Source organism: Sphaeramia orbicularis, chromosome 16 (assembly GCF_902148855.1).
Source record: "Sphaeramia orbicularis chromosome 16, fSphaOr1.1, whole genome shotgun sequence".
NCBI classification, from domain to species: Eukaryota; Metazoa; Chordata; class Actinopteri; order Kurtiformes; family Apogonidae; genus Sphaeramia; species Sphaeramia orbicularis.
Window position 1 is genome coordinate 26,058,909 of NC_043972.1, and position 12,943 is coordinate 26,071,851.

The window sequence follows — 12,943 nt, forward strand, 5'->3', positions numbered from 1 at the left end:
GTTCAGCCCACTACAGATCAAATTTAGTTCAATGTGGCCCCTGAACTAAAATAAGTTTGACACCCCTGTTTTAACCCAGTAATTAGTTGAATTTTCTTATTTTTGTACAGGTCTGTTTTGCAGTGTATTTCTACCTGAAGATGCTTGAACGTCAATCTCCCTGTGTATATATATACAGAGCTAATCTGTAAAAAGAAGAAATGCAAGATGTTGTGCTAGCTTGTAAAGTCATGAAATGGTAAATTACATCTCCTTACATGCCCTCTAAAACACATAAGTCACTTGAACATTAGGTATGCAGATAATGCACAAATTTAAGTGTTTATTTGACTTCAGTAGTCTGGATTTTGTAACCCAAAAGTGATCTGGAGATTACTCCCCAAAGCAGATAATCAGTAATTTGTGATCGATTTCGGTGTGAAATTTAACCTCTGACCCTGTTTAATCCGCTCGTCAGTCTCCCATTTCTCCCGTATTCTGCAGCTGCACTGATAGGCAGCGTGCCAACATTTCTAAACTCCCCACAATCATTCATGGAAGTGCTTCAGACTGTGGGAGCCAAAGGACTGTGAACGCTTGTTCCATATTCTGGAGCATTTCATCCTCCCCAAAAGAAAACCAGATGAGTTTTTTGCTGGTGTGCGACAGAAAAAAAAAAATTAATGTGTGACAGTTTATGTTATGTTGTGATCTTTTTGGCACAAGTTCAGCATATGAGGATCAGAGAGAATAAGGAATCAGAGGTGGTTGTGCAGTATATGAGCTGGTCTATAAAGTTCCAGCCTCTTTTTTTTTTTTTTTTTAAGTTGAAGCTATATTTTCCATTCCACAAATGCGTACACTTGCAATGTATTTTTCATGGATTTTGTTGAAGTTTTTACAAATCTGAACATAAAAAACTCCTTGTATGATAAAAATCAAAGGTCAGGAATGTACAATTATTAAAATTACATATTTTTTTGTAAGCTTTCAACAGACTCTCATTGTGGATGGAATGCAAACACAAACATTTTGTGATTTTGTTGTGTGTTTACAAGTAAGCACGATAGGAGACAGCATTCTAATTCACAGTACTGAAGTAAAACCCCTGTATCAGTTTTCAAAATTCCAATAAGAGCCATGAAAGAAGCTCTTTATGACAAATTACAGTGAGTGATGATGGATAGAACAACAGAAAAACACCCAAAAATGGAGCAGGATTTTTGTCTCTCTGACTTTTTGCCCCTTATTCTGAAAATCTACCATAGTGCAAGGTGTTTGATGCATTTATTAAATCGTCTGTTTTGAATCTGTTGGTGCAATTGACTGATTTATTTGTTTTGAATGATGAGGGTGAATAAATTTTACTGAAAGTATCAAAACCAAATGCCCAACTTAAAGAACTTTCCTCTAAATAAAATTCCACAACGAGGCAAAGTAAAACTAAGAACATTGTCAGCCTGAGAGCAATATTCTCCATGCCTATAAAACTGTAACATATACAAAACTTACTTCCAGATTTCTGCCTAACTCTTCTAATCCTGGATTTAATCAGTGATAAAACGGCATCATAGAGACAATTCCTACCATATGCTTGGAGGCTCAGGAAATCTTTATAGTGTCAGCTGCTGCTGAGGTTATATTGCTCCTCCTCCTACATTAATGGACTCACCCTTTACTCTCAGACACATACACACATGTGTGCACACAAACTGCCATATAATACTCAGTATGCACCTACTCTGTGGGACTGCTATCGTGGAAATGAATGGAAAATATACAGCACGCATATTTCAGTGGGGATCCAAATCTTTATATTTGTTTTGCTAATGCATGTGTACACAACTGATTTTGTTTCTCTTAGGATGGGGATCTGCCAAACCTTTGAACTATAAAAGTGTCCAACAGTGTTGTTGTGATCTACAGTAATGTGCTATATTGTGGTGCAGCCAAATGAAGAGCTGGACTTGCACGCCCAGCATGTTGTGTTGAAAGATCTGAGCATGAAGAAACCCCCTGTGGTCTGAACTGAGCTGGGTGCCGAGAGTGATTTGACCTCTGAACTCCCAAGCTCCTGTATGCCTCTAAGTCTGCCTGCCTGACCTGTCTGACTGCTTTATGTCTGCCTTCCTGACTCTTCTGTCAGCTCCAGTATTTGTCCATTTGCCTATCTTTAATATCATCTGGCTGTGTGCGAAGGCAATGAGCTGGATACAAAGGAAACTCAGTCAGTCAGTGATGATTCACTACACAGTCCCAATGATATCAATCCATCACAGAAAAGATGCAAATACTGATAAATAGGTTAAAATACTTAATATGCAAGGAAGGAAGTTAGTGTGTTTTCTTTTTAACCCTTTCATGCATGAATTACGAGAACCTTAGTAAAGATTTTTTTCTTGAGTGTGTTTATTCCTCCATACACATGAAAAAAACAAAACAAAAAAACAATGTGATCAATTTGTTTTTTTCAAAAGAGTTACAAAAATGTCCATGCATTTAATTTTTGAAGTAAAGAAACGAGTGTTTAAAACCCAATACCAGAAAATACGGAAGAGGATTAGGTCCACTGGAAAAAAATACAATCAACTTAAGTCCAATATGTATTTCTTATTATTATTATGAGAAAAAAAAGTCAGAATTCTGGGATTAAAGTCAGAATTCTGAGAAAAAAGTCAGAATTCAGAGAAAAAAGTTAGAATTCTGAGATTAATGTCAAAATTCTTAGTTTAAAGTTAGAATTCTGAGGAAAAAAAGGCAGAATTCGGAGTTTAAAGTCAGAATTCTGAGTTAAAGTCAGAATTCTGGGGAAAAAAAGTCAGAATTCTAAGTTAAAGTCAGAATTCTGAGGAAAAAAAGACAGAATTCTGAGTTTAAAGTCAGAATTCTTAGGGGAAAAAAAAGTCAAAATTCCGAGTTTAAAGTCAGAATTCTGAGGGAAAAAAAGTCAGAATTCTGAGTTTAAAGTCAGAATTCTGAGTTAAAGTCAGAATTCTGAGGAAAAAAAGTCAGAATTCTGAGTTTAAAGTCCAGTGGCCCTAATCCTGTTCCGTATGAAAGTAATATGAAAACTAGAAGCACTCGGAGAGCGCAGACCTCCGCCAAGGCTGATCAGTGGTCCCCCCCCGTGGGCCCCCCCACCCCCGATCACCACCAAAATTTAATCATTTCTTCCTTATCCCATTTCCAACAAACCCTGAAAATGTCATCCAAATCTGTCCATAACTTTTTGAGTTATGTTGCACACTAACGGACAGACAAACAAACAAACAAACAAACAAACAGACAGACAAACAAACAAACCCTGGCAAAAACATAACCTCCTTGGCGGAGGTAACAATGAAATAAAAACATTTTTAATGCTGCAAATCTGATGTTTTCTCACGTTTTAACATATTCTAGTCCTAGTTATTACTCACGTCATGGAAATAACATGCAAAAAAAAAAAAAAAAACAACTTTATGTCTAACAAATTACAGGTGATTTACGGTCAAACATGTTAGTGCAGATCAGGTTTATGAAGAACAGCAAAGTGACAGTAATGATCTGAATATCAGTGAATGGGATGGTGCGTAAACAGCCACTGTGTTGGCTGACATGGAACTAAAACAACAAAACCCATGAATATACAAGAGAACAGCTGGAGAATAACTGTCCACTGGAGTGACCACTATGCATGAAAGGGTTAATGTAACAGTAGCATTGCACAGTGTTGCAGCCAGGAGAAGACAGACAAAAGAGAACTCTGCAGGAAAAATGAGTAGAATCCTCTTCATACAAATCAGTGTATGGGTCGTTATCATGGACGTAGACAACTGTAGTCACTTTTCCACTGACTCTCAAATTGCGTAAATTTAACTTCCGCATAAAAATTTACCAATGGACAAACAACAATTTCGTCAAAGCTCTTGTTTTTAAGAGAAATTTAACCCTAAAAGTTAAATGAAAAATGAAAACAAAATCACAAGTAATCAAATTAGCACCCTTTAATGAGTAAAATAACCATATGTATTCAATGCACATATACAGCATTAAGTTCATGCATATCTATAATCAGTTTCATGTAACAAAGTTCCTCTGTAGACCCATAGTCACTAGTCGCTTTTCCATTGACCCTCAAATTGCGGAAATATAACTTGCGCGTAAAAATTTACCTAATGGAAAAACGGCAATTTCGCCAGAACTCTCATTTTTTGATTCAAAGTTTTTTGTGCTGGCAAGAGGTGGGTTTTCAGGCGTAACGCAAATGGTATATCATGCAAAACTGCAATGGAAAGACCTTTTTCCGCAACTAGAGTCACGTGAATAAAAACAAAATGGATGTTGTCGGATGTTACAACAAGCGAAGAAGAAGAGTTTTAAAAGAAACATGGCGCGGTATGTGTGGACACACCAGGAAACTGAATCATTTTTAAATTTAGTACGAGATAGAGGTGGTAATATGAAATAATAATGAATATATCTGTACTTCAACACAATATTTACGTTCATCGACATGTTTTTGGAATGACTCTCAACAAATAATGATAATCAATAATAATAATAATAATAATAATAATAATAATAATGACAATCAATAAATAAACAAATCATCGCATTTGTGATTTAATGGAAAAACGGACATTACACGCTTCTGTTTTTTCAACTTTTAGTAAATATTTGTAAAGTTTTGTGCATATGTCCAATGGAAAATCCTGTTGTTTTTACAGAAAAAAAACTGGCAGCTGTGGTTACCAGAACAATATTGTAAAAAAACACATCAAACTAAAAACACATATACAGAGAAACATGTACATTTAACATTAGATTTTGGTGATATTTACATGTTTAAAATGTTAATAATTACTTTTTTATTAGTTTTTCTTCAAAAAAAACTATGAGAATAGGCTGTTATTTCAACATTATGGTCTTTCAATTTAAACGGCACCACATTGTTTTTCAATTTACAGTTTATTTTCTCAAAACAATAGAAATACATAATTTCGACATACAAATTTGGTTTTGTTAACATACTCTTCCTGTAAAAACTCCAACTATATATGATTTAATCATTAACACAAAAATCTTTTCAAGCAACTTTACATTATATTTTCACTTACAGGTTTTTTGTGTTCCAGTTTTACAACTTTTTGGTGTTAATTTTCATTTTAAAAAATTTTTTTAATTGTCATTTTTTACAGTGTATGACTAATACTTTGACTGAATGGTAGACTCCGACACAGTCTCCACCTGAGCACACACATGCATGTACAAATCTTACATATTGAACCTTTAATGCCTACGGAGGAGCTTGATCTGAAATAAGGAACAATTATCTTTTTTCATAGACATCTGCTGGATTTTAAAATCATTGTGGAAATTTCTGCCAGCTGTTCAGAGATGAAAGCAGTTTTACACCACACAATATGGGTCTTAAAGTTTCTCTTTGCTTCACTTCTCTCCAGGTAGAGTTCACAGTCTTATTTAATTAGCTGTCTGAAACTGTCATCAAGGCAATGTGTGTGTGTGTGTGTGTGTGTGTGTGTGTTGTGTATGTGCTTGTTGGTGTGCATGCCCTCTTTTGGGATTTATGTGTTAGTGTGTCCTCGTGTGCAGGTTTTTAGTGAGAACCTAATACACGCGAGTGCCGGTGTGTTTTGATGCTCGTGTGTGTGTGTCTATGTGCGCGCACAGTAAGCCGACAGCAGCTGTAAAATTCCTCTCGGAGCATCACAGAGGGGAGGCTGATGGGAGCTGACAGGGAGCGAGACTGAGGGGAGGTGGGAGAGGAAGGTAGAGGTGAGAGTGGAGCAAAGGGAGATGGTGGTTGCCAGCTTGTTTGATGATTGAAGATTTGGTTGGCCTTTGCAGAACTTCTGTATTGCTGTCGAAGAATACTGATGCTTTTACTGTTATTGTCTTGAACCTTACCCATACACCTTGGATATATCAGCCCACAGTCAAACAACTGTTTCCCTTAAATCTTTGCAGATGGTGCAGAAGTCTGGCTTTTGGCCTCCACTGGGCCTAATCCCATTTATCAATTCATGAACCACACTTTTTACCTTACAGGGTTAACGTGCATTTTGTTTAAATGAGTGATATTTTGATTTTTTTTAAATGGAATTATGCATTTTAAAACATTTCCCTGTGGACTACATAAACTGTAAATGCTATGCTTGGGTCTGAATTCTTCATTAATGCCAAACGTATCATATATGATTTTTTTTCTTGAAAAACCTGATATATACAATTAGATACATGCAATACACAGATAGTCCACCAGGGGGAGGAATTCATTCACCAGAGGCCTTTCCAGTGACACTACAATGCCGCGTTTCCACTACATGGCATCGGTTCGACTCGACTCGACTCGGCCTTTTTGCGTTTCCATTACGAAAAAGGACCTGGAATCTGGTACCCGGTACTAGTTTTTTGGTATCACCTCCGCCGAGGATCCAGGACTGGGGACCAGATACTAAAACATGATGTGTAAACACTGCAGACCACTGATTGGTCAGAGAGTTGTCTTACAAAAAACAGATGCAGAAGTTTACAGTAAATATAGCAGAAGGTTAATCCACATGATGACAGCCCGCAAACTACACCATGGTTTGTCGAGGAGGTTCAGACATAAAAATTCTGATACTGGTACCCGAGTCAAGTCAAGCCAGTTCCATGTAGTGGAAATGCAGCAAGACTGTCATTAATGAGGAAGGAGGCAGAACTTTGCCAATTTTGAGAAAGAATTACCAATTTGTTAGACATGTCTGTGTTATATTATATTTTTGTTTGTTCAAAAATAATGATATTTGAGCATTGAGCCCTAATGTATCAAATATGATACAAAATTGAAACTCATACATGAAAATTGATATTTGAAAATTTTTTCTTTGGGTTGTTCAGAAGGACCAATAAAGGCTCCAGTTTCAAAGAACTGGAATTTTCTGTCTATGATTTAATGGTTCAGGCTTTATAGGGTTAATTCAACTCCACAGGTCCATCTTCAACCCTATTTCTGAGTAATGACGCCAGAAAGGTCGTTTTGAGCAGTGGCCCTTTAAATACAAATGAGTCACTTCATGCCCCACCCCCTCCTGGTTGTTGGCTATGTTGCTCTGTCCTGTTCAACCACTTGTGTTTGTTCACAACTGAACATTTTAGGTAAACGGCTCAAAGTTTGGACATATTTTCAGTATGGACTACAACCGCTGCTGCTGACAAACAGTTATGGTGTATTTGAAGAAATGTTCGTCAGAAGTCTTGACCTTATATGTGCAAATGTTGTGATGTAACTAGTTATAAAACGTAACATATTAATCAGGAATTAAAACGGGTTGTAGAAATCCACTTGATTTTTGCCTGAATGAATATAAAGATAGCTTTGTAGCACCCGGAAGGTTCAAATTCACACTTTATGAACTATTAGGGTCCAAATACACAAATAAATGTACCAAAGACTAATAAAAGTGCAAAATATGACTTCTTTAAGTTACAACAAAAGTAACTAAATTCCATAAATGCTGTATACTGCATTATGGAAGGAAACTCACTTTACACAGGTGTACTGTAGGTAAAGTTTGCCCATGAACAATAGTGCTTAGGGAAACTCTCACAAATTTTTGATTTTGGACAAAACTGTGTAGATGAAATTATGCTGATTCTTTGTTTGAGTTGGAGGAGAAGACAGACATGAAATATTGTTTTCATAATTTTTTACAGGATATTAACTCACAGAGACCCAAACAGTCACCAGCAACCAAAACCATCTACTGATGTAAAATGTTTAACACTTGCTGATCCAATAATTCTATCAATACATGTAAATAATTGGTGTAAAATACAGTTTTTCATCTTTTCATGGTCATCAGATATGACCCATTTGGACGTTCAGAGGCTCCGTAGTCACCGTGGAAACACCGTCATCTTCTACAACATTGATTCACCAGTAAAATCCAGGGAGTTGGATCAATGACAGTTTTATTCTCGGTTATTGATATATTTGTTGAAAATGTCACTTTTTCTTCAGTTTTCTCTGTTTCTGATTCAATAATCTTTAAATTTACTCTGAAGTTTAATGAACATCAACATGATCAACGAATTAAATATAAGAAAATCCTAATTTACACTGAAAAAACACTAAATACAGAGGATAATATTATAATAAATGGTGATAAATCACTTGAGAAAAGTTTAACAGAGTGAAAAATTGCCACAAAAGTAGCACTGGGTTTTTATGGGTTAACAAAGAAAACAATCGCATGAGTAGCCTGTTAGAAAAATGAGAAAAGCAAAGAAAAAAAGAGAAGAAAGTCTATAGATGTATGGTATCATGAACTACTGATAATATAGGTTTTTACTTAAGCTACAATTGGAATTCATTTGTAAAATCAAACTAAAACTTAAGAGTTGCAGTGATTTAGCAGCAAAAAGTAGGTTACATTCAGCAGCAAAAACACTTGGAACATGTTACTCCTGCTGTGCTTCAGGCCTCCCTTTAAAAAGCTTTATCTAAATAATGCACTGGATACGGCTGAATGACTCAGACATTGATCTTCATAATAACCACTGATTACCAAGGTTATTGTGCTGATGTCAGTGCTCTTCGTCAGCTGGCTGGAGAAGTGTTACAGTGTGGGAGGTCTTCGTCTGGCTCCGTTTGATCATGTGAGCGGTTATAGTTCACGTTGGGACGCAGCGCTGAACGAAGCAGACATATTCCTGATTATTCTGATTTATTGAGGCAATCATCGTGTTGATCTATCGCTATTCAAGTAATAGTTTAGGCTATTAATCCAATCAGTTGCACGTTATTGTGTCCCATCAAAACATTAGTTATGTATTGACTGAGTGAAGTTGTTTAATTAAAACAGTAAGTAGAGTTATTAGTCTGGGTCACAGACTCTGATGAGAGGTTGCAAATATTGGTATGTCACTATGATTTTGATTTATTCTTCAGTTTTTTTCTCGTTTGTTGATATTTCTGTAATTTTTAAAGGTGTTTTCACACTTAAACTGAAACATGATTGTTAACCTCACAAATGTAACAACTCCCACAAATTTAATACACTGCAAATGTAATAAAAACATTGCAGTTTTTAACCCTTTCATGCATGAATTATGAGAACCTTAATTAAGATTTTTTTTTCTTGAGTGTTTTTATTCCTCTTTAAGCATGAAAATTATCTTATGAAGCTATTTTTCATGGAGTTCCAAAAATGTCCACTCAGCCTGATCCCATGTGTTTAATTTTTGAAGCAAAGACACATGAATTTAGTGATGTACTGTGTGAAAACAATGAAAAATCAACATTTTTAATGCTGCCAATCTGATGTTTTCTCACATTTGAACATACTCTAATACTAGTCACTACTCACTTCATGGAGATAATATGCAAAAACAAAACAAAACAAAACTTTTTGTTTAAAAAAACAAAACAAAACAAAAACTGTTTATTACAGTCTAATAACAATAACAAGCAATTGAGCTACACTCATACATATTACTGCAGATCAGGTTTATCAAGAACAGCAAAGTTACAGTAATGGTATGAATTATAATTAGGATAAACCAGGGGTGTCAAACATGCAGCCCGGGGGCCAAATGTGGCCCGCCAAAGGGTCCAGTTTGGCCCCTGAGATGTTTTTGCCAAGTGCAAAAATTCCACAGTCTTGAATTGAATTAAGCAAAAAAATTTTAAAGCTGGAATTAAGGAAAAAATCTTCAATTAAGCAAAAAAAAAATTAAATAAATAAATCTTCAATTAAGTAAAAAAAATAATCTTCAATTAAGCCCAAATTATCTTCAATTAAGTAAAAAAAATCTTCAATGAAGCAAAAAAAAAAAAAACTCAAATGTAGCAAAAAATCTTGAATTAAGCAAAAAAAAAAAAAACAACCTTCAATTAAGTAAAAAAAAAAAAAAAATCTTCAATTAAGCCCAAAAAAATCTTCAATTAAGTAAAAAAAAAAATCTTCAATTAAGTAAAAAAAATCTGGAATTAAGACAAAAAAAAAAAAATCTTCAATTAAGTTAAAAAGAATCTTGAATTAAGCAAAAAATAAATAAATAAATAAATAAAAAATAAAAATCTAGAATTAACCACTTTTTTTTCTCTTTGTTTTAGTGCAAAAAAAACCCCCATTAAATTATGAAAATATCTACATTTGTAAACTATCCTGTAACAATAAAATGTGAATAACCCGAACAAATATGAACAACCTGAAATGTCTAAAGAAAATTAAGCACAATTTTAACCATTTTTCTGCCTGTTATTAAGTGTTTAGTGTCTTTGTAGATCTGATCCACAATGCACATGTAGAAATGATATGTTGAGGCAAAATATTGTTAAAATTACACTAAATTTTCTTACATTTTTTAAATTTAAATTTCAGTTTTTTCAGGGTTTTTTGTTTTTTTTGGGATAGTGTCATGTCGGCTTCTGGACTTTGTCTGTCTTTTCTGTTTTGTTTGTCATTTCCTGTTTTATTTTGTTAAGTTTCCCTCATGTGTCTTGTCTGTTGTCTTTACTTCCTTTTGTGTTCACCTTTCACCTGATTACCTTGCTCCTCCCTGATTATCTCCACCTGTGTCTCATTGTCTTCCCGCCCTCTTGTGTATTTAAACCCTGTGTCTTCCCCTGTTCCTTTGCCAGTTTGTGCTCTGCAACTCGTTGTATTCACTTACCAGCGTTTCTTGGATCCTGTTTGTTCGTCTGCCGTGTTTGACCTGTTTTCGTCCCTCGACCTTCGATTCAGCCTGACCTCTTCCTGCCTGCCTGTTCCCGACCTGGTTCGTACCCGACTTCGTCTCTGCCTGCTCCCTTTATTACCTCAGCCTCCAACGTTAACCTGTGCTTCGACCTCCGCCTGGATTACTACCGTGAGTTTGCTCGTCCCCTATGTACCGTTGCTCGATTGTTTTCCCGTGTATGACCTGGCTTGTCTATTGACCACCCTCTGTCTGTCCCTAGTGGGGATTCCGTGGGGGTTTTCCCGACTCGGCCGAGTCGGCCGTCTGTCTATCCCACCCGCAGCCCAGACGTTTACCCCCGGAACCGGAGGCCTCTCAGAAGACAAATATTCTCTGTGTAGAGTTTTTTCTTCTGTAAAAGTGTTTAATAAAAACACTAAATCTTATTCAGTATTTGTGGTCTTGCTTTTGGGTTCTGCCTCTGTACTCAGTCTATTACAGATAGTTTATAAAAGTAAGTATTGTCATAATTTAATGTTTTTTTTTGTTTTTTTTTTTTTACACTAAATTATTCTACTACTATCAGTACTACTAGGCCTAGTACTACTGATGATAAAAGGATAAACAAATAAAATTATTGTTGTTATTATTATTATTATGCCTATTTATTATATAATAATTTGCAATTAGTACTGATTGTGATAACTACCATCAGCTTGTGAGGAGGTGGCATTGTCACTATCAACTGGCGCTGACAGAAATTTAAGCGAAGCACCTAAAAAAGCAAAAAAAAGAAAGGCATTTGGTGAGTAGGCTTACTTTTGTCTTTATTCTAGAAGTATATGATTAAAGTGCGGTGGATTTGATAGTAACTTTGCAGGAGAAGAACTTCACTTCCCATAATGCACCAAAATGTAACGTCAGATCTCATCGGCAAAACTACCTGAGCACATGGTGGAAAGTGTTGTGATGTGTTGATGGGCAAGTGTGGGAAATATAGATAATTAAAGAGTTTAAAATGTAGGATTGTGATTACGTGGTTCACAGACATGGTTCACAGACACCACCATTCATTTTTTTGATGTTGTATTTGAATATTCTGAATATTTGACGATTTTGAAAAGTGTTGTAATTTCCTAATTATTCTAATTGTTCCTGAACGCCTCATGTATTGTTTACGTGTGCCTCCTTGAACGTGAACAGAGTTCAGTTCCGCAGTGAGGGCACAGAGCTGACGTGAGGGACTGAACAAATGTTGGCTTGAAAATACAAACTTTTGCTGCAGTCCTACTCTAGTCCTCTTCTGTGCCTAAACCAGCTGACACACAAGGAACATGCGTATGGATGAGACGGACAAGCGCAATGGAAAAGGGACATTTTTCTCCTCATGGGATGGACAGATCACCAATGGAAATTGCTAGCTAACCGGAAATGTCCATTGAACTGGATGGATTATTTGTCCAAACTGGATGGGATTCATAGAAGCAGACGATTTAGTTTGGAATACAGTTGTGTGGGTGACCGCAGCAGGAGCAGACAACCGTCCAGAGTAAGTGAAAACACTTCAGTAGGCTTAGCTTTGGCTTTTCAGGACTAAATACTGTTAATGCTGTCATACTTCGGTCCTCCACATCCAAATTATTTAGGTCCAAAGAAGTTTTGGAACGCTGTACAACAGTAGAAAAGGGTGATGGAGAAGTTGTGTTTCTTCTCTCCTTAAGTTCTTCCAACAGAACACAGTTGTGTTGTGTGTATATGATTAGTTCTTGAACTGAATCCTCTCCCTCTCATGCTAACATCTATCTGTGTATTTGGTCACTGATGTGAGGGCTTTTGTTTGCACACTTTCAAACATATCACACAGTTGGAGCCTATTTGGAGAAAACAATGCTTTACTTAATACTTACCGCTGTGTCGTTGCCGTTTTTCCTCTTCTTTCTTTTTTTGTCTTTTTCAAACCCTTAAGGGTAGGAGCTTCATCATTGCTGTTCTTTTAAAATGGCCGCCGCTGTGCTCAGTGTGGACAGACCATTAGTTCCACTGACAGCAAGTGGGGGGTGTGATGGGGGGTGCGCGAGGGCGGAGGTCACTTCTACATGACCGTCATAGTGTTTGCCATTGCATACGGGGAATCCCTTTAGTTTGGGGGGCCCAGTCATAAAACAGTACAGGAGAGGGTTAGTGCTGCCTCACTGTGGTGGTTTGTTTACAATGGATGGTTTTTAATAAGTTGTACAGATAAATGACCATGCGGCCATCGGGGGCCCTCTTCAGGGAGGGGGCCCTAGACAGC